The following is a 23,024-nucleotide window of genomic DNA, read 5'->3' as shown; positions in this document are numbered from 1 at the left end:
GCTGCCTCCTTGGTGTTGTTTTTCCACATCCCTTCCAAGTTGACTAATAATCCATTTTTTCCATCATATCCCAGCTCTTTGCTTTTCATGAACTTGTGACGATACCCTGCCTATAATCACGTGGTAGTTCAGCAGCAAAGCCATTTCCTGGCTCTTTGGTAAGAGGGAATGTTGATGCAATTAACGGTCAGGATTGCTTTTGGAGGTGGAAACAGCTTATGTGAAGTTGTGGCTGCTTCAGCCTGGTCTCTGGTGTGTTTTTCCTTTCTTTTATACAGTTCTGTGATTCTCCTTCCTTGAGTCTCAGGCAAGGTGCAACCTAAAATATGTAGGAAAACTTGACTCCACTTTGCATTGAATATTAGTGAAGGGTAGTGAAGTGAGAGTCCTGGGTAGCCATGGCTTTTTCCGTGGGAAAGATTAGAAATGAAGCTGACAGATACATTTTACATAGTACAGATGTGGCAAGATGTGCCTGTTCTCAGGACAGCCAAGGTTTGTGGGTTTCAGCAGGTGAAAGAGCTGTTAGCCGTAACCCAACAGCTTGTTCTGAACCATCTGGCATCTCTTTTAATGTGGTCCTACTTACTAAACTTTAAGGAACGTTGTGGTCCATAGCCAGTATAATCAGTGCTTAAGGGAGGACCTGTATGCTGGGATTCAACAAGAGTTATACTGCTGACTTCGGTCAGTGTTGAGTGCTTTGGGAATCTCACCTAGGTAACTGCGCTCTCTGAATGACTGGTGAAGCAGAGCTAATATTAGTCACTGCAGACTAAACTACCACGTGTTTAATATTGATCTACATGCACCTGCAGAACCAATAGCTCAAGCCTTTGCTGACAAAGCATTTCAGGGCGGGGAGTGGGAAGATGGATGCAACACAGAGGCTGTGGCTGATTTATAAGTGCTGATTTATCGAGTTACATGCATACTAGAAACTCGTAGAGTGCAAAACACAACATGTACATTACTGGATGAGAAGCTAGCCTGAATATGGGGGCGGGGGGGAAGTCTCCAGTATGTAGTGTTTTAAACGCTTATATATGTATTTAAGTATATGTAAATCAGTATGTTACCTGGCAGGCAAATGTTACTGATCTTTGTATGAGGACTGAGACTACAAATCATTTGGCTTTAAACTTGAAAACCAGGCATCCTAGTTGTTTTTAATCATTACTTGTGAAGCATTGACAAATTGCAAAGACTGACGAACTGAAGCAAATAACACTTTGAAATGTACAGAAGCTTAGATGAACTGAGTGGCATACTGTCATCCTGTGGACCCTGCAGGGGATGTAGAGAGGCGCCAGGTGTGGCGACAGGTAAAGATCTGAAATACTCTACTATGATATTAAATCACACGAAGTAATAAGTGTCCTTAAAGATATCGTGGGGAATTTATGGCAAAGATAGGAACATCTAGTTGTGCTTCCTCGTTCCTTGGTTTACATTCTAAAATACTCTGTCCTATCAAAAAGAAAAGGTTTGTGCCGGTGTGATTTCTCTTCAAGTTTTGATTCTGTATCAGCCATTCTTGGTGAGTCTTGCAAGCCATAAGAGATCTCATTTTTGGTGCCAAGTGAACATAAGTCATTATTAACATTTCGATTCCAGGATCTCTAATCCTTCCTAGAGATAGGATAGCTAATTTGTATTTACCTTACATATTAAATATAAAACCCAGAGAGTGATAAAGATTTCTGAAAGTGGAATGAGCGACTACAGTACCTCTTTCTCCCTGAGAAGCACTGGAATGATGGTACTCCTTTTCTACTGTCCTCGTGTATATCCCAAGAAATTAAACTCGGTAAAATTCCCTGTGCAAGGCAGTTGTCGTTGGGCAACTGTTGTTATCCCAACTTGGAGTAAAGATGTTCAGGGAGCAGAAATGACTTAGCAACAAGTCATGAGGTCTCCTGAAGCTTCCTCGGGCTTTGTTTACAATGCAGTTATAACCCTTCTCTTGTAGGAAACTAACAGAGAAATGCTTATTGCAGCGTGTAACAGGGTTTATAAACTGTAATGCAGCATCAGTGTTCTAATATCTCAGCCTCCTTATCTGCTTAAAGCTTTCTGTAGATTTACGTCTCACTCATACATAACTTCAGCCAGGCCTTTCTCTTCTTATGAACCTTATGTAAAAGGTGAATGAGCTAGTAAGAAGAAAGTGAATGTTCTTTAAGTAAGAAAGCAACAGCCAGGCAAATCCCAGCTGTAGAAAGCATGCTTAACCCTTGCCAGAAATACTGCAACCTCTAATTGAGAAGCAGCTAGTCTGCAGCCAAGCTGGCTCTGGAGGAAAGATAAAAGTGTTTGATCTCAGCTGTGTTACCACCTGTATCACGCCGGGGAAGTTAAATGCACTGAAAGAGCTCCACCTACCATTGATTTTATTTCTCCAAATGAAGAATGTGTTGATAAATGGCTGATGAAATGAGGTAGCAGTGGGTAAATGGGCACCCTACCATAATCCCTTTTTTCTATCTGGAGCCGCTAACCCTGGCACCATTAAAAGAGATGCTGCTTTGCAGTAATGGCAATGCTATGAAAGCGAGCGGTGGGCCAGTTCCTGCCGTTTGAGGTAATGTGATGAAAATCTGAGATATAATAAAATCATTTAGAACCAGGAGAAAAATACATTGCTTCAAGAGCTTCAGGACTTGCTATTACATTCCTTCTCTCCCCGTGCCAGTGTTCATTTCCAAGAGACCTCCTTAGATAAAATGGCTTAGAATGGGAAATATGGGTGTCTTGCACTGGCACAGTAAAGCAGGAAGAAGCCCCGTACGTACAGACCACTGTGAAAAGAGGATGCATAATGCCTCCAGGCTTCCGAAAGTAGCTTGAAAAAGCGTCAAAACGCCAAAAGGGAGAGGCGCAAGAGCAGGCTTCTTCATCTGTATCTGCTGTCACTGAACATAGAGACAAACTCCCAATGTGTCATTTAAGCAAGCTTTTGTGTCCTGGTGTGCCAGTTATCTGTTGCCTCGAGTCTAGGGAATGCCCTGCACTGGAGCTGTTCTCATTGAAGCTGCAGCACCTTGATTCAGAGAGTGATTAAGTGGAGCCTGCTTTAATGGAGAAACTCAGCTTTATTGAAGATTGTTGCTCTTGAGTTGATTCCCTGAGGTCTTTGACTGCAAATACAGTATAGAGTTACCTGATCCATGAAAGAGGGTTGAAAAGAAAACTGAAGAGGCAGAAACCCAGCTAACCTAGCATATGGAAGTTAAGAGCTCAAAGTAATGAATGAGCAGCATTGAATTAAATTGAGTTAATCAGATTGGGTTGTTCAATGGGATATTAAAATCTACAAGAATCAATAACCTCAGAACTGTTGTGTATCAGCTTAGATGATATATGCTGACCGACCGGTTTATGTAATCTTTCATTGTCTAAGATGGTTGGCATCAAGATAAAAGGAAGTAAACAGAATGTTAAATGAAAAGAATAATATATCCAAATCCTTAACTGTCAAGTGAGACACATCTGGCAAAAACTCAGTTGTGTCCCAGCTACGTGAGGTAGCCCAGCAGGGTCTCTGCGGAAGATGGCGTGCACAGATGGTTAAAGTGGCTTCTCTGGGTGATTTGGGAGGACTGGGAAAAGTCTGGGAGCGCACTGGTTAAAAGCATCATGTCAAAGCAGTGCTATGCCAGAAAACGGGCTTCTCGATTAAATGTAGTTCTCCATTAAAAATGTAATTGTGAAATACCATACCATTCAGTGGAAAGCCCTCTGGGGGAGGGGGGGAAGGGGGAGGAGGGGAGAATGGGGCCAAGATGACTCTCTAAAATGACTCTGAAAAGCAGTAAGAGTGTAATACTAAACAAGACCTTTCCTATAGCTTGTATCTTGCATTATTATCAATTCTGCTAGCATCTGGGTTCTGTAGAGACCACTTTCTTTGTCATTCCAGGCATCTTAGATTGTGATTTCTGAAGTGAACTGCAGGTATTAAGCATCCAGCTCTTTTGAATTTAATTCCTTTGGACCTTTCACAAATCCCAGACTAGGCCTTTAGTTGGCTTCTGCTCTTTCCTCGCAGGCATCTTTAAGATATTTGAGTTATTTTTGTGACGTGGACCCAGAGAGGTTAAGTACAAAAGAGTTAGTAATTACTATTATTTTGCCTGAATAATTCCAAAGTGACTATGTTTAATTCTTACCATAGTTTCAGTTCAGATCGAATTGGTTTGAATGGAGTGATGAATGATGCCTTGGCTAGTACAGGCAACTTGCTGTGCACAGTAGTGCTTTGTTTTACACATCTATCAAAGAAATAACTGGGGTGTTGGAAATGACACATGGATTTCTTTCTGGCAATAAAGGACCTGACTGGCTGTGTTATATTATAGTGATGGTTGCAGTATAACAACCTTGATAGATAAAACAGTAGCTAACCTTTGGGCTGGGACGTTTAGGTCACCGGTTTAAAATTGGAGACCATCCATATCAGCTTACATTTCCATCCTTGTCATCTAACACTCAGCTTTTGTGGTTCTGTGTGCCTGAATTTCCACATGCTACAGAAGTTGCGTTGCCTATCTACTGTACAAATGGCATGGTATTTTCTCTGATTTGCCACATTTGCTTTGTACTTTTACTTGCACTCATCTTCTCCTCTGAGAGTCCATATTTAACATTCTTAACTGCAGTGCAGATCAAATTCATCTCTGTGAAGATGAGCATTTGAACTTGATGGTGAGTGAATGATTGACAAGGTGCAAGTATTTTTGTGTCAAGGCTGTGACATGTCATTTGTTGAAAAAGCTATTCAGCTGAATGCTGTACTCATCTGAAAGCTCAGAGAGTGAAGAATATGCCAGATTCTCGAAAGGATGCTGCTTGATGTCTAGTGGCACCATTAGTGACATTTTGATGCTAATGAAGAAGGGAGCGCTTTCTGCTCTGGAAATTACGCTTTTTAAGGTTAGAAGAGGATGCTTTATGAAGTCTCTGCTACACTGTTGCAATCCATGTAAATGTCCAGTTTTGCCGTAGATAATGAAGCTACAGCTTGTGGATTGCTGTGGTCTGTAGAGTGTTTGCTGATCACATGGTGTTGAAAACTGCATGAAAGACAGCTGAAACAGTTTAAATGCCTCTCTGCTAGTGCTGTGCTGTGCAAGCAATTGCTCAAGATGCCACAGGGATGTTAGAGGTTTGTTAATGGGAGAGGGGGAAGATGTTGGGGAGGTTATGTCTTCAGTAAATTGTGTTCCGCGATGTGAAGGAAGTCTTAAGAATTGCAGAGATAGCTTGACCCGAGTTAATGCTGTATTTCCTAGGGCGAAAACCTAAAATGTTGCCAATATCGGGTGCAACTACTCAGCTCTCAGAAGCACTACAGTTAATCAGCAGCTGTTTCCCTGTTTTGTGAGAATATAGGCTGCACATGAGCAAGTCCTGTTTTAAGAGCTGTGTCAATATGAACTTACTAATCTAAAAATACAGCCTTCCTGATGCATGGAGCATCTCTTGGATTTTACTTCTGAATGAATCAGCTAGGTCAATTGACGCTTCACTACCGTGTTGCTTTAGTGAATTGGTAGAAGTGGGAGATGAAAAATACTTCCTACCATATGATTTGTAGGGTTTTTTTTCCCTCTAAGTCTAATATGGGCTTAAGTATTTTAAAATGGGTCTTTTGCCTAGGTGTTCTACGTCTCCTTTTCAGACTTGTGTTTCCTAATATTGTGTAGGAATGACCACAGAAGTCCTAAACAAATTCTGTTTAAGAAAATAGAAAAATCGTGATGTCTTTTAAATCAGTCTGCAAGGAACAGTGGTGTTTCTTCACATGATAATCAAAAGGTGTTTGTTTTTTTTTCCTAACAGACTTCCTGAAAAAGGAGTGAATTTTGTTTGGGTGGAGGAGAGGTGGAAAGGTCCTCTGGAGACCAATCTGTCCTGGGAGTAGAAGTCTGCTACCTTGTGGCTCTGGCTGTAGATTTCATCATACCCATTTCTTACGGATACCGATGAGTTGCTGCATCTCTCCCTCTTTGATATTCCAGAGCCACAAGTGGTCTGACTAACAATAGCAACACTGCCTGAAGGATCAGAGCGCTGAGCATGCACAGCCATGGCTATTGTTGTTCTATTTGATGAATGCACCGTATGCTGGTTGCTTTGCTTTGAGTTTTTTGGGAACAAAATTCATTAAAATCTTTTCACTGCTCTTTTCCTGAGAAAAGGCTGGGGAGGGAGGTAGAGGAGCACCTTCCTGCTATACTGTCTCTATGAAATTGCTGCCGCAGATGCTGTCTTGGCTGCTGGTAACAGTGTCAGAAATGGCAGCAGCCTTCTGCAAAAGTGGTTTAAAAATAGACCTGTTTGGTTATGCTTGTTCCCTTAAAGGGACATTGTCAGTTTGATTTAGTCCCAACATTTTAGCTTGGTTGCTGTCAGCTATGCCATCTCTTCTGAGTTGCCAGCCAATTTGGACAGCTCTGCAATGGGTTTGATATTGTTTTACATACAGGCAAATATGCTTTGAACATAGCGCAGTAAAGTTTTACTAAACCTAGTAAATTGATGATACATTTTTTTTTTGCCTGGGTCTGTTACCATGAAAGTAGGGCACAACTAGCGTTCCCTTGCCAGTGTTGTCACCCTTGCAGTTGAAATCCTTGTGCTGTCAGGTTACTGGCATTAAGTACAGTTATCCTTGTACTTTCAAAATACACCTCTGTTCTCTTCTTCACCATACTGCCTCACTGCTCAGGATCCTGCTCTTTTTCTGAGTCAGAAATCTTATTCCTCCCTTTCTCCTCTTCATACCAAAATTTAATTTGGGCAGTGTAGTGGGGTAAGATTGGAAACACACAGCCCCCATCTCCAATGTCTCTTCTATACCCTTAAAGCTCAAGATTGCTTTTAAGGGTGAGAGCAGTTCTTTGAAATCATGAAATTTCTTGGGTTTTTGTCTTTTGTGACTTCCCCTCTTCAGAACAACACAACACCACGCTACTTGTGTCAGCAGGCAAATAGCAAACTTTACCTGCAGCACCTCTGCCAAGAAGACTTCTGTTGTCTACTATTTTTGTCAGAGCCAAGTGTCCTGGCTCTGCTCAATGTCAGCGCAGGTTGTATTACAGCCCTGGAGAGCAGAGCAGCTGCAGTTGCATGACTGCAGTGAGTGGTAAGGAGATCCAGGCTTCAGTCCTGAAAGTTCCCCATTTCATTTTCTCGCTGCCTTTCTCACTTCCCCTCGGTGCAGTGGTATGAAGCTTAACAGCACGGAGCAAAGGCTGTGAAAGCTGACTGAAGCAGGCTGAGAGGGGATTGTTGAATCATGATTTCATGCAATTACATCTAGCTTTGCAGTGGTACCGTCAATTTAATTTCTTCTTCCTCCACCATCTTTTCCATGTTAACTGCTTCTTTCTCCTCTGCTGCCTTATTGCCCTTCTGCAATGCCTCTGTTACTCTTTGACATGTCCCAATCTCTCACATCAACTATCACTTCCATCTAGGCCCTCTAGCCTCTTCTTAGCCTGGTTTCCACTTGTCTAATCTTTTTTTCATTAAGAGTTAGATTTTTGCTGACATCTCTAAGCTTCCCTATCTCCTGACTTTGAGAGTTCAGCATTGATTTCAATTAGGGTCCATGCCTGGAAGGCTTGAGCAAAGAGGTGTCTCCTTATGGTAACGAGTTGTTGTTACCACCCTCCCAAACGTGCTCGCTTGTGCTCAGTTGTCATGGTTGCTCTGATTTGCAGTCTCTGATCAAACCACGCAAAGCAGGGCAGCATTCAGGGGTCCTCTCCCCTGCTTCTGTTGGATGGACAGGCTGGGGGCAGCTGCAGAGGGTTTCCCTCTCAAAGGAGTCTTGAAATGCTATTGTGGTAACTTAAGTCCCTGAAAGTGTGCTAGATGGAGGCACCTACCATCTAGCATTTTACTTGTCCCTTCTCAGTGTTTGCTCCTGGCTTAGTTGTGCTTTAGTGAGATGCTTGATGCACGTCCTGTGCCAGGTAAGTAGGTGCTGGAGCCAGTTTGCCCCATGCATCCATAAGCAGTTTTTAAAATGATGGCGCGTCCATCTCTCTGGGACACTGGTGCTCATTCCTGGATCTGTGGGGAGGTTTCAGAAGCCTGGAAGAAACCTAATGTTGTGCCAATGTATAAAAAGGGTAAACAAGATGAACCCTGTAATTATAGCCCTGTCAACTCGATGTTGATCCTGGGCAAAATAATGAAATGGCTGATAAAGGGATTTGAGTAGCAAAGAGTTAAAAAGAGTAATATAATTAATGTCAGTCAAGATGGGTTTATGGAAAATACATCCTGTCAAACTAACTTGATATCTCTTTTTTGATAAATTTAGTTGATTAAAGGAAATATTCTAGACATCTCTAAAGCAGTTGACTTGCTACCCCAGGACATTTTGGGGAAAAAAAAAGTGATACAGAATTAGCATGGCGCACACTAATGACATTACCAACTGGCCAGCTGTGACAGGTCTCTAAATGTGGTGGTGTCCTGGTTTCGGCAGGGATAGAGTTAATTTCCTTCCTAGTAGCTGGTACAGTGCTGTGTTTTGGATTTAGGAGGAGAACAAAGTTGATAACACACCGGTGTTTTAGTTGTTGCTAAGCAGTGCTTACACTAGTCAAGGACTTTTCAGCTTCCCATGCTCTACCAACTGAGAAAGCTGGAGGTGCACAAGAAGCTGGGAGGGGGCACAGCCAGGACAGCTGACCCCAACTGGCCAAAGGGACATTCCATACCATGGGACGTCATGCTCAGTACATGAACTGGGGGAGAGCTGGCCGGGGGGGCCGCTGCTCGGGGACTGCCTGGGCATCAGTCGCCAGGTGGTGAGCAATTGCATTGTGCATCACTTGCTTTGTATATTATTATTATTATTATTATTGTTTTATTTCAATTATTAAACTGTTTTTATCTCAACCCACGAGTTGTCTCACTTTTACTCTTCCAATTCTCTCCCCCATCCCACCGGGGTGGGGGTGGAAGTGAGCGAGCGGCTGTGTGGTGCTCAGTTGCTGGCTGAGGTTAAACCACAACAGATGGTTAACAAGGAATCATTGCTGAGCAGGTGTTTTTCTAGCAAGGTCCTGCAGCATGTGGTTCCTAGCTCTACATTGTTTACTATTTTTTTTAAATGGGTGAACATGGAAGAAAATCCCAGATCATTAGATATGCTCCCCCAGTCTTGTGTCAACAAGGAAGATGGAAACCCGGTGTCACAGAATACCAAGCCAGTAGTACCATATAAGAGAATGTAAGCAAGCAAATGTGGAGCCTCCTAATAGGGCCAAAAGTTACATTTGGCACCCAGGAACTAAAGAGGTTGTGCTTGCAGAGAGGGAGACCCTTGAGGGAAGGACTCTGAGAGTCCTTGGGGCACCTGCTGAATAACCAGTTCCCAAGTTACCACAAGGATTAGTGAGGTCCTTGGATGTGAAAACGAGGGATTGTTAAATGAGAGTCAGGAGGTAATGCCTTTGTCACTGGTGCAATTGCTTTTGTGATAGTATGCCTGGGTCTCCTTTCAACAGTGCTAGAAGGATGCTGATAAACTGGAGGAGGATCAGAGGCAATCTGTCAGAATGATTAAAAGGTCTGAAAAACATGTTCTTTAGTGACACACTCTGAGAGCGCAATCTGTTTTAGCTCATTGGGCAGAGGTTTAAAGGTGGCTTGACCAGTCTATAAGTACCTATATAAGGACCAGAAATGTTCCTCCATCTAGCTGACAAGTGTATTGTGATTGCTGCTGGCTGGAAGTTGCAGCTGGACAAATTTAGGCTAGAAGAAAGAGCTCTGTTCGAAAAGAATGACGGTAATTAGCCACTGGAGTGTTTTACCAAGGGTTGTCATGGATTCTTCTTCGCTGGCAATTTCACCCTGTCTTGACAGTGTGCTCTGGTTGAAGCAGGGAATTCATTTAGGGAATGGTATGATCTCCGTTTTATAGGAGGTCAGAGACGGTGATTGGTTTGGTGTCTTCTAGCTGTAGGATCTCTGAATGCATTACAGCAGTTCTTGGCAGTACTGGGTAGTTTGCCCTGTCCAGGATCGTTCCCACACATTAATATTTCAGGCAGGGAATCTCTCTTGTTTTAACTTGTGTAAAATGGATGCAATTTAAGAAAATTAGACATTAGTTCACATAATGAATAACCTTGATTTTATCAATTTGCAGCTCTATTTTCTGCAATTTGACAAGTTTAAATGGCATTCAAGTAGCTTTTCATGTAAGGTGTCACTCTGTTTCCTTACTAATGCCTGAGCAAGTACCTTGCCTATTGTCAGATCGTTAATTCTCTGTTATTAAGTACTCGGGTGCTTCTTCATTGAAAGGACTGTCAGTTGCCAATGTGGAATCTGTTAGATTAAGAAGCTGGCCTGTCAGAGGCTCCTCTGCTTCTCCAGACTAGCATCCATCTGACAACATGAGAGTCTTCTCTCTGGAAGTTTGACTTTTTTTTTTTTTTAAATATTCCCTCCCCTCCAGAAGAAAAACTACAAGCAATCACTGGAAAGGAATCCACATCCCACTTGGGTGTGCAACATAGACACATGTGCACACAAGTCCTTCCTGCTTCATTTAATAGTATTGCAGAGGGAGGAAACTGCTTGTCTCTGAGTTCAAATTTTGTTGTTGTTCTGATTATGATATGAGCTGTGTAGTTTGGAGCTTAGCAAGGTCCAGTTGCTTGCCTGACTTTATCTCTCAGAAGAGAAGCACTGCTCTAGGACTTGGGAGACCTGACATCATCTGTTCAGGCTGCCAAAGGATTCTGGTGTGACCGTAAACTTTTCTTTTGTGTCTCAGTTTCCTGTACTCAGGAATGTGAATAGTATTACTGTTTCCCCCCTAACATTTTGTTTGTCTTGCCTTGATACATTTAAGGACTTTGGGGCAGGGAAAGTTTTCTTGGCTTTTCCTGAGGTCCTCTCTCTATAGCACAGCAGAAGGACTCGAGAAACTTGTCCTCTCTGCTTCCCAGCGTACAGAGCATCCTGTAATTGGCTAATGAACACATTTGGGGTCTGAGTACTTTTAGAGCTGCCTGGAGGCCAGGCTGAGTTGAGAGTGTGTGTGTAATGTATGTATGTACAGGTACCTCAGAAGAGCTTTCTAGAGCTCATCTCTCTAGCAGCACAGATTTGACTTTGCCTGCGCTGTGGTCAGGTAACAGGATGGCTGTTGTTAGATGAGTGGATGCTGTGGATACACAGTAAAATGCAGCTCTGTACAACGCTTTTCCAGCTGTTTGCATCTTCATTATGATTTTTTGATCAGACGCTAGATAGGGTCTGTGTTTCTGGAATAACTGAATGGTAGCCTAGACAAAGGGAAGTATTTGTGGAGGGGGCTCCTATGAGTAGTCATAGAGTAGTCAAGAGTAGTACTGGAGGAATGTAACCAGCGCTTGCACAAGTGGAGCTGTATCTCATTGCTTGGTTTTCATGAAGCCGTACTCTGAAATACCCAGGTGCTAAGCTGGGCCATACCTACTTCTGATACGACCACACTAAAGTCAGTGCGGTCATGAGATGATCTGATACGAGCACCTTTAACTTCCAACTCTGGCTTTTTGATGTTTTTCTTGTTGAAAGCTGCATGCCTCCAGTCTGGAGTGACATATATCCCTTAGCAGCTGAAAGAAATTGAGGCCTTTTTAATTTCTTTGCTGTTGGTTTCCCCACTGTCATCTGGGAGTACATTCCTTATGCTCTGTTTGGTTCTGTCTTTTGCCATTATCAAGACTCTCTCTGTAAAGTGGGGGGGGGCTCCTGTCTGAATATGAAATAAGGAGGTAGGTGGGGAATCTATTGTTAATTGTGCACTGCAGTGTCATTCAGCTGCTTGCATAATATCTAATTAAAGTGGGTATGTTCTGTTGTCTCTCAAACTCTTTATTGGGAAGCTAATCAGGTAAAAGTGAGTCATAGCTTCGAGTCCTTGACTGTGTCTGGCTTCGTGGTTTCCTCTGTTACCTGCAATGTTTTTTGAAGTTTTGCTAAGACAGTTGTATGTAAATACTGTCTCCTGTGGCTCACAGGAGGCTCCCATGCTTCTCTCTCCAGAATAGGTGAATAAGAAGTTGAATTTTTTTTTCTTGCTTGACTAACTCCTGATTTTAGCCTAAATGTGTATGGCTCAATACAGAGGCTAACCTCCCTGCACTGTTATTTAACTATATTTAAAGAAGCGTTGTGTGGGGTGAGTGTAACATTGAAGTCTGTTCCTCAGTCGTGCTAAGAGAGCATTTAGTGGAACCTGTCCTGACATCAACTGTAGTTAGTTTTTTTGATATAGAATGCCTGTAAGCATTATGCTGCAACCTTCAGTCTTTGAAAATAAGTTGGCTAATATTGAGTACCAAAGATAAATTTGACCTTTGAAGTTTGATCCATCAGTTTATCTGATTTGCTGGGGAGAGACAGACAAGGAAGAATGGCTTGGACAGTTGCAGGGAGGCTTGTGAGATTACAGAGAAGTTGGCAGGAAAATAATAAAAGTGGGGAAAATAAGTAATGATTTATTTTTCTTTCTTCCGAAGTAGAAGTGAACTGATTGCAAAGCCTGGATGAAATTGCTCTCAACTTTGGGAAGTCTGGATCTGAATGTAAAGTTCATGTCTTAATCCTATCTATGATAAGCTTGCTTTCAGCCCAGTGACTTGATAAAGGTGCTGATCTGTGTTCTCTCTGGTAGGCAATGTGCATGTCATCAGTAAGCAGCAGATAGCCAGGGTAGCTACTAGAATTTTGTAATGTGGCCTATTGCTTTTAAACACCTTTCTGTTGGAGGCTGCTGTCATTCAAAGTGTAGTTTGATCACAACTTAAAGAAGAAAAGTACTGTGCTGCCATGGAACTTTTGTTCTTTCTTGTTGTTCCCTCTCAAATAAAAAAAATTATTATTCCGGTAGAAAGCAGAGGTTTGGAGAAAAATAAATACTGAGAGAATATTTTCAGTTTCTCACTTTGGCAGAATGAAATGCTGGTTTATGAGTTTGAATGAGGTAGCTTGTAAGGGGGTATGTCTAATAGTGTAGTATTTCTGGTTTTGGTCTTGATGCAGTGTTCGGGAAACTATTCTCTCATATGTCGGGGCTTTTGATGAAGAGAAATTGTAGATTTCAAGTGTGAAAAATGTTTTTGAAGTATTGATTCTTGATTTACTTAGCTCATTTAAAAACAAACAAATTAAAAAAAAAAAAAATAGAATTGTTCTTCCTAGGAATAATGCCAGGCATTACTACTTGTTACCAGCAAATAATTGATTAAAAAAAAAAGGCAAAGAAACCCTTAAGTATGGTAGACATGGAAAAACCTGGCATATGTACTAAAACCTATATCAATTCAAAATGGTACTGAGAGAACTGGACGCTTACGGTTACACGAATCTCAAAGTATGTTGTTCTCTTTTGCACAAAGGACCGTGCTTGATTTTGAAATGAATTAATGTGTGATCTAGGCTTCAAACTTGCAAATCCTGGTGGCTTCTGCAAGGGTGTGGAGCTATGAACATCATATGCTGCTATTTAAGTCCTTAGTTTGTATTAAGGTGCATAAGTAGCAGTACCTGAATTTGAGCACTGAGGCTCGTTAGACGACTAATGTTAGGAGGAACCTACTAATTGGGACTTTAGTTCGTAGGCCATGTTCAAGTTTTTTTTGATGAATGGCTCGATATAGAGGCTGATTTATCTTTCTTCTTACTGTGTGAAACTTTCACTGTCTCGATTCATTAAAAGAAAGAAAAAAAAATCATTAGTTTTCATCTTGTGTATCTGCACTCTCTTGACTTTTGACTTTGAGTTTTATTTTCAGTGACTTCTGATATGAATGTGTTTTCTAGTTTCTCGTGGTTTCGTAGCAGAACTATGAGCCTGGTATGGTTTTAATACACTCTTATTTGTCCCTCCAGCATTGCCCAAAAGACCTCTTCAGAAAGCATGGTTTTAATGGACTGCAAAACCCAGAGAATCTTACTTTGTTCCTTATGTTTTGAGAAGCTTTCCATATTGCCTTGTTGACATTCAGCACTGCCGCAGGGGAATGAAAGGAGAGACCAGTTGTCTGAATAGATGTAATGTGCAGGAGAGCGAGCAGTCAGGTTTGGACTCTGAAAAGCCACTGTTGACTTCTTAAAGCTGATTGTAGCGACAGTCTTGCAAGGTTGTGTCCTAACAAAGGAAAGTTACTTCTAGAGGTCCTACAAGGCTGGCTCCATCGCTGGTGAAGTCATTCTGCTGGGAAGATAGCCTGGATTCTGGTTTGGGACGTGTCCTGTGATTGAGTGATGAGAGGAGACCTGTATTCTGCCCTGGTCACTTCTCTGGTTTGCCAGGTAGCCTGGGGTAAACTGTTCCCCTTTCTCGTGTCCAGTTCTGTGTCTGGTGAGTGGGGTTGAGGATTCTGGGTTCCTTTAAGATCCAAAGGGAAATATCAGTATACAAACCCTTCTCAAGGAGCGTTCCCAGTGCAGGAGGAGACTTGTCCTGGTACTCTGATCTACTGGTGAAAAGTGCTACAGAAAGTCTTAGGTGCTGTTTATTCTACCTCTTTGTGTTGTAGATCATGAAGTGAGCTCCAAGTCAGATTAAAGCCTGATAGTTTCAAATTTCTAATGCAGTAGAGCAAGAAGATGGACTTTTTGTTAACAAGGTAATCATTGGTAGAAAAAATAAACCCATAGGGGCATCTTTATATCCTTTCTAAAGCAAAGTTTCTGATTTTATAATCTTTTAGATCAGCCATCAAGTAGTGGCTTTGTGGGGCTGTTTTTTTCTTTTTCTTTCTTCGTTGTTGTTGCACAGCACTTAAGAGAAGCTAGGACTTAGAAAATGATTTATCCTGGGCACTTAAGCAAAGATTTCCCGAAGCTGTCTAGTTTCTATTATGTGCATATTTGTAAGCCTTGCTCTAATATGTAGAATGCCAGTAGGTGGCAATCAAGAATACGCAGGCTGGTGCCTCTGCGTTTTGCAGGACCAAAAGGCTTCTTGTGTATGACAAAACATTAGCTCTTAACAGGTATGCAAAACTGGAGCGCCTGGAATTAATGGAAACTTGTACAAAGGCTGGCTTCAATCTCTCTGCTTAGTCTGTAGTTAATATTTGCTTTTCCCAAGGAACAGATAGGGGTTAGCTGTTCATGAAGCCCTTGAAGGTAAAACACTTGGAATTAAAGCTACAAGCTTGCTCCAGCTAACCTTTCTGTTTTTTGAGCTGTTGGGAGCAGCCCAAGTGTATGTTGGGAGTCAGAGCATCTCCTTGTATTGCAGGGGAGCTGTGTTCTCAGGCCAGCTGTGTCTGATGCAGAAATGATGTCTCTGCAGGGTGACGTAAGGAACCCGCATCAGTGCGGCCGGAAGAGAAGCTGTATGTATATATGACTCAAGTAGGGTTACTCCTTGCAGAGCTTGTTTTGCCATTGCAGGTTTCCACAACTTTGTGTTACTTCCAAAGCCGCTCCAATACAGTGACCGGTGAACTCACTCTGGGCACGTTAAGTGTCATGAATTGAAAACAACTGTCCTGTAACTGCACTGCAGTCAGGCAGGGGTAGTTCTAGCTTCCTTTTCCCCCTGTGGGATAGGAAAAAATTACTGTTCACTAATGAAGTTAACGGTTGATAATTTGCTGGTAATTGGATGGACAGATTTATTTTTGGTGCAGCGGGGAAATCTTACTGCTATACATAAAATTTCCAATGAAACAGTTTGTAAAATCAAATTGCAACTGACAGTACAGCGTTTGCCTCTAACATTTACCAGCATAGCAAATGACTTTTTCCCACATCTGCCCTCAGCTTGATCTTTCCTTATGATAGGAGACTGCAATGAAAGGAAACGGAGAAAGGTGCAAGGATTTCACTTTGTGGAGGCCTTTTTTTTCCAAAAGAAATGGCTGTGGCATGAGGTCATTTGAAACACTGACTGCTTTGTATTGGTATTGTTAAAGCATTGTGACCTACATTGCTTGAGCACTGTGATCTGCTCCAATTAATGGATCTGTCAGCACAGATTAATTATAAAACTGACAGCCACTTCTAGATGTAGTTGGGTGCTGGTGACCTCTAATCTAGAGAGGAAGATGCTGGCTTCCACTTTCTGTGTGTGTGTTAACGTGGTTTGTATGAATGCTGCTTTGTGGAAACTGTCCTTTTTAAATGGCAAATCCCCTGCGTACCATATTTGAATTATTTTTAATAGATTTTAGTTTCTTAATACACTGGAAGTCTGCAATGCCAAATTGATTTATGTCTCTGAAATTTGCTTCTAGTCCTGTGTTTTGCTCTACTTCAAAAGAATGCGTCAGTGTAATCATCGTTGCATCATCTGTCGTTAACTTCATTAGTTACTCAGCTTAGATAGAAGAGCTTTGCAGAGCATAACTCAAACTTTCCAGGCTGTAGCTGCTTACAAAGAAGGGAGGTTGGCCCTCCTTCCAGTGCCCACTGAACATCTGTCATGGATATAACACTTGTGGAAGTGTTAAATAGTTGGCTGAGTGAGGTGCTTGATACGTACTTCCCTTCAGCAATTGCTGGACAAAGTTTGTGGGTGATTAGGCTTTCTTGTACAAGATGCTATATAAACACACAGTAACAGAGTTTCTAACCTGAGAGGAGAGAACACGTACAGAGAAGTGGGAAGCGGGGAGACAGAGGCCAAGTGAGGTCCTGCCGTGTGGATAGTGTGTCTGAGTAGCAACCATGCCTTCTGACTGTCCTTTGACCAGTGCTCCCCGTGATCCTTTGCTTCCTGACCCTCCCGCACAGGCTCTGCTGCCTGAAACTCCTTTTTTTTGTTCCCCTGCTCCATGGTATGGTGTACCTCTAGTACATCATCTTTATCCTTTTCCAATCTTCTGCTTGTGCTCTGGTTTGGGAAACACTAAGTTGTATCTAGTTGCGTGTGGCGCTCCGCCCCCCCCCCCCCAGTTGTTCAATAAATGTTTTGCTGCCTGCTACTTAAGCAAGCATGAGAGGAGGATCATCTCTTCCTTACTCTTGAGCTCTGCTTACAGGGAAACCTACGGTAACAAGAATGACTGTGGTGCTAAAAGGGAGCAGTGCTTGTGCTAACAGCCTGTGTAAAGGAGGCGATTGTTTTTCAATCGTTGCATGAAAGATGCCCTGGAGGTAAAGGATGTTGCTTAAGCCCCTGTATGTGCCCTTGTGTGGTGGCAGAGAGTGCAGACTGCTCTATAACAGACATAAATGATGTTTCTAGTTCCTGTGCCACCTCTTCTTGATTCCACTCATCTTCACAGATCTGCTTTCAATTGTCTTGGTTTCTTCCCTACGTTTCCAGAGGGAAGACTGAGCTAGGTATTTCAGATGACAGTTTGATTTAGAAGCCTTTTATCTGTTTGTGGATAGTTTCTAAGCTTTGCTAAACAGAGCCAAGAAGGAGTGAAGCTGCCTGCTTTAGTAACTCTTCTGGGTGGGAAGAGGGCAGGCAAATTTACTGTGTTTTTCAGGTTGACTCTTCTGCCTTTATTCCTCTGAGAGGCCTCCATACTTGCAACTCATCAGTGTACATGAGAAGATAAGATTGTTTTGCCAGTGTATGTTAGTTTAAATTCATGCAAGTTAAATTTCATCTGCCAGTGTGTTGCTTGGTCCCCTGACGTGTTTCAGGACAACTGGAGTGTCTCAGTTCTCATAGCTCTCATCGGCTGAAACAATTTACTCTTGCTGGAAAACTTGGCCTACTCGTGTCCACCTCTCATGTTTTACGCAAAGGTCCAGGAAACTATGGACCCTCAAAACCAGGCTATGACTTCTTCAAAGGCCCAGGCAGCAGGCAGTCATGGGAAAGGAATAGGGTAAGAATGTGACATTAATGTCATGTCACTTAACTGTGGGATGTTCCTGTATGGGAGAGGAATGTTCGTACTGACATGTTCGCTTTTGACGGCTGGTCTTTAATATTTCATGAAACCAAACTAGTTCAGAAACATAAAGAAGCCTTTTACTAAAGTGATTTTCTAGAACAGACTTGGCATAACACACATAGGCTAGGTTCAGCCAGAAAACTGTCAAGCCTCTTCCTCCATTTTCACTTCTTTAATAAGCTCAGACACATTGCTCTTATGCTTCAAGGCATCTCAGGAAGCTGGAGATCCCATGCTTCTGAACTGGTACAACTACAGACATTTTCCCTAGGATTTATCTACCAAGTCTTTCAACTGGTCTAGAAAAAAATTTCCTGTGCTTCAGTGCACAGAAAGGAAATTGTCCAAAGCTGTTTAGAAATATCTATGTGTTAAAACATTTTATTTAAATATTTGGATAAGACTGAAATTGCACAATGATCTAGTATGAAGCATGAGCACACTGCAGGCAACTTTTATTCCCCACAGTAGGGAACATAAACCATTTTCTGTGGAATATGTCTGTTATCTCTTCCTTTTAAGACAATTTTCCGAAGTTCCTGTAGCTGCTGGGCACAAACTACATTTATTCTTTCTCAGTAATGAGGGAGAAACTTTTAGGTGCATGGTAAGAGCTCTGCCTCGTGTGCACTTTTTCTTTGACATGTTCACTAGCTTTTCAGCTTCCCTGTAATCCAGGTGTTGCCACTTTCCTCATGCTTGAACCTAGGGGCTGCTGAGATTATACTTCATCACCTGAAAAGTTTTTGTCTCATTATTTACTCACCATAATTAAAGCTAAACATGTCAACACCTTAAAATGGGGGATGAAAATCTGATCCTCTTGTATATGGGCTGCAGAATGGTAATGTTCAAAAAACACATGAAGCTTCATGGGTCCAGATGCATCAGAAAGCCTGGATCAGTTGGTCTGTCCATCTGTATCTTACCCTGTTGCCCAAAAGAGTCCAGATATCTCATTTTTTTGATACCCTCCCCCGACAGTTGTATTGCATGTCAGCGTGCATTGCAAATTTTTTTACACTGTACGAAGTACAACATCCCCTCCAGCAAGAAACTCCGACTGCAGCTTTCCACTGTGGGTAGGAGTAATCATAAATGATAATTGCAACACTATTAAAACAACCTGAAAGGATTTGTTAAACAGAAGCGGTGATGGAGAGAGAGCAAAATTGGAACAAGGAGGGCATAGGCATAAAATGTTCTTAAACTTACTGCTGCCTCCCCCACCTTTATCCAGGAATGAGTATGGTACGTGGAGCTGAAGGGTAAGTTAACATCTGTGATGGCTATGGTAATGCAAAGAAAGCTGGTTGACTTTGCAAGGGGGGCAGTTCATTCTGTTTCTTCTGCTCCATCAGGATTTTCCACTGATTGGCTATAGAACCAAACAAGGTTTTCTCTTGTAGCCTCTTAAAATGTTGCTAGTTTCTTTCCTTTTTTAACAGTGCAACAGGAACTGTTTGAAATGAGTTGGATGTTCCCCAATTGCAACAGGTCTTATTGGTTTGGATGTGTATGTGGTCTAGATGGTCTCTTTCTTTTGGGAGAAAACTTTGCCTTTTCCAGTTCCATGTCTGTCCTTAGAGCTGTTAGGCTGCAGTTTTCACTCTTTTTTATGGCATACTGCTTGAGTACTCAGCATCTCTGTTCGGCAGGGAGATGCTGCCTCCTGCAGGCCCAGATAGATTTGACCCCTTTTATAGTGCCTAGAAAGGATTCCGCGATCTAGGTTTTCAAAAGGCAGTGGCAGAAATAGCTTGCGGAAAACACATGGATTTATTTATCCCAGATAAACACTAGAAACAGAGTAGTAGATTGAAAATAACAAAGTCTTATGTGCCTGTGAACTGACCTCACCTTTGGATTTCCTTGTCAGCTAAACAAATTCTTCTTAGGCACTCTCAGCACTTCTGACTGTTGACACAAACTGAGCCCTGCAATTGCTGTCACTCCAGCACTTCCCCCCCCTTGTAGTTATTGTGTCCTCATAGCGCATAGGTTGCTTTCTTAATCATTTCCAGATGTTCCAAAGTTCTTTTGACTCGCAATCCTACATTGGGTCTGATCATAGAATCATAGACTAGTTTGGGTTGGACGGGACCTCTAAAGGTCATCTAGTTCAACCCCCCTGCCGTGGGCAGGGACATCTTCAACTAGATCAGGTTGCTCAGAGCCCCATCCAACCTGGCCTGGAATGTTTCCAGGGATGGGGCATCCACCAAATGGAGGTGTGTGGGTTGTGATGTTTGCCACTGATGGCCTGTGTGTTTCCAGAGGTATGGGCAGGAACCTTCTGGTGGTGAGCTCAGGCTTTGTTCCTTCAAGGACCAGGCTGTTGGAACGAAAGATGCTGCATACATTCCTCAAACTCTGAAGAGCTCAAACTGGATTTAACCTTAGGGTTTCCTAGAACCAGGCACTAAATAATCCCTAAATCCCCAAATATGTATTCTGTTGATAACACTACGTTCCTCACTCCATCTCTCAAAGTAATTGCTTCTTTCTAGGAGTATAAAATTGCTTCTGATCCTCCAGGCTCTTTGCAGCAGTTACACAGTTGACATTATTACTATCATCTGAGACTAGCTCTGCAACTTTAAAAAAACACGTGTAGGTTCCCCTCCGCGTTTAAACCAGCAGTGAGCCCAAGTCTATACTGTAGATGCGAACATGTATGCCCTTCCCTTTTGATGTGTTTAGTTTGTGTTACGCAGAAAGCTTCATAAAGTGGCCACAGCACTATTTGCTGCTGCTATGTTGTGGGTGGCAACGGAGGACGTTTACCCAAGAGTTCCCTTCAGCTGGAGGAATCCCCACATGGTTTTAACCAGCTCCGGGACAGAAAACACAGAAACAGTAACTGGTGAATGGTCTTCTGTTTTATCTTCTGTAGCTCCTCTGTAGGCTCAAGAGCCATCCTTAACTAGTTAGCTGTCTGTAATTGAGGCAAGTCCACCAAGCTCTTGCTGGCAGCACACTTAGTGTGGAAGTCAGCAGTGGAAGAGTGAGGGATGTTCAGTTCCTCTGCTTCCAGCAGCAGCAGAGGTCTGCGTGGGAAGCTGTAGAGCTTCAGAAGTATCAGGAAAGAGAAGCTGCTTCTGTGGTGGGAGGGGAAGCGGTCCCCCGCTACCACCTCCTTGGAGACTTGTGGGAAAGTGTTTACCTTGCAAGCAGTACTGCAGCCATAAAGATGGCAGAGGTCTGTGTTAGGACGTGCTGCAGACTGCTTATGCCAGATGCAAGGTACTGTGTAGAGATCTGGTGTGTTCTTCTAAAACAGGATGTTTCAGATAAAACCGCCTGAGTGGAGGGTCAGAGCAGACTGTATATTTCTACTTTGCAACTCGGTGCAGGAAGCCTTTGGGTAATACCTTTTCCAGTATTTCTGGACAGATAGAAGTCAACAAATCCAAATTTAGCTGCAGCCAAATTATCTCCTTAGTTCCTGCTTAAACACAGAAGTAATGGTCACTCAGGGCATTTTAGTGCTGAGTTTAACACAAAGGAATCAAAAGCTGCTTATTCTGTCAACCTCAGCCAAGAAGTGATGGAGCCGCAACACTTTCTTGGAAGATTCAGAAAAACTCACTGGAAATGAGACGATGAATCTGGATCAACTTTCAAAAAGCATCTAGAAATATCCAGCTCTTTATCATATGGCTGAAATCTCAGAAACATTTGTCCATGCCTTATTCATAAATATATGTTAAAGAGTGATAATAGAATTGTATTGAGCAGCTTCTGGAACAAGACCATCTTAGGTCTTCATGTAATTGTTCTCAAGTTTTAGCTTAATAGGAATAGATCAAAATCTGCCACGAGGGATGTATGGAAGAGGACCCCTGCTCCTATTTTGCCTTTGCAAGGATTTCTTGCCTCCATAATGCCTGATCCTGTTGAATTTTGCTGTGATTTCATATACCTTTTGTCCTAGTAGCAGGCGGTGAGCCCTAAATAGTCATGCCTCCCTATCTCAGTGTTTGTTACTAACTGAGTTTCATCTATAACTCATTGAAGTTAATCAAAATACTCTTAGTTTCAGTGATCTTTAAAGCAGACACTGTGAAAGGGTAAGCCTCCTCTTTGTTAGGCCTGAGAGTAAGGGAGTGAACAATTCCTCCAAACATAAAATGACTGAGTATTATTCTTTTACACTGCAATAGATACAAGTTGTATAGTCCTGACTTACTACGTGGAGTTCTGCTCCTGTTGTATGTGCGTTTCTCCTCTGTAGGAAGCACTACATCTTAATCTGTAGCCCTGTCAGTCCGTCAGGAGATGGGAAGTCCTGATGGAGATGTTTCTTGACAGAAAGGAGCAATAGAGTGTGAGGAGAATGAGGAGACCACAGGGACAGATCTTACTTTGAGCAACCTCATTTAGGGCTCTGTTGGCAGACGATGGACAGAGCTGGATTTCCTGAAAAGCAGCATGTTAAGGAATTGCTTAGCACCCTTAGCTGTGGACTATTGTGGTAAAAACTTGCTTCATTACAGCTGAAGTGTAGAAAAAGCTATTTTTTGTCTGGCCAAAATGTTCATCCTTTTTATTAAAAAACAAAAAAACAAAAAAAAACCCCAACAAACCAAAACAAAAACACCCAAGAAACCCCAAACACAGCAACTTTTTTTTTTTTTAAAAAACCAACCAAACAAAACCCTCGTCCCCCCAAAAAAAACCCCTAGGAACTAAAAATTAATTTAGGATTATTTTGTGTCCTACTCTTCATGAACACTTTTATGTTTTCATGTAAATGTTCTCATCGTAAGCTTTGTATCTAGCCATTTAGTTAACAGAATACATGAATGATTCATGGTAGCCCTATACATAATGCATAATTAAATCACAGACTGATGGAGTGGAATTTATTAATTGTGAAGACACATGTGTTACCATGATACTAATTTATTTCTTTCCATTTTATTGGCATATTGCTCGCTCATCTGTGATTGCCTGCTTTGTTGCATTACCCAAGAACAGTAACATGTTGTTAAAACAAATTATCTGGACGTTTGGATAGGCTGTTTGTTCACTGATGGGAACAATATGTATTTAGCAAAAAGATTTAATGTAAATTATTATACATGGGGTGTTTTCTTAGCACAGAACCATCACACTAAA

General features: G+C 42.1%; 1 long non-coding RNA gene across 1 annotated transcript in view; it reads left to right on the top strand.

Moving 5' to 3' along the window:
- LOC143160601 (uncharacterized) overlaps positions 1–23,024 on the top strand; it is a 131,737-nt gene that overhangs the window by 1,011 nt on the left and 107,702 nt on the right. The gene's annotated exons all lie outside the window — the stretch shown is intronic.

Source organism: Aptenodytes patagonicus, chromosome 5 (genome assembly GCF_965638725.1).
Source record: "Aptenodytes patagonicus chromosome 5, bAptPat1.pri.cur, whole genome shotgun sequence".
Lineage (NCBI taxonomy): Eukaryota > Metazoa > Chordata > Aves > Sphenisciformes > Spheniscidae > Aptenodytes > Aptenodytes patagonicus.
Note: the sequence above shows the minus strand (reverse complement) of the source record. Positions and strands in the feature narration are given on the sequence as shown.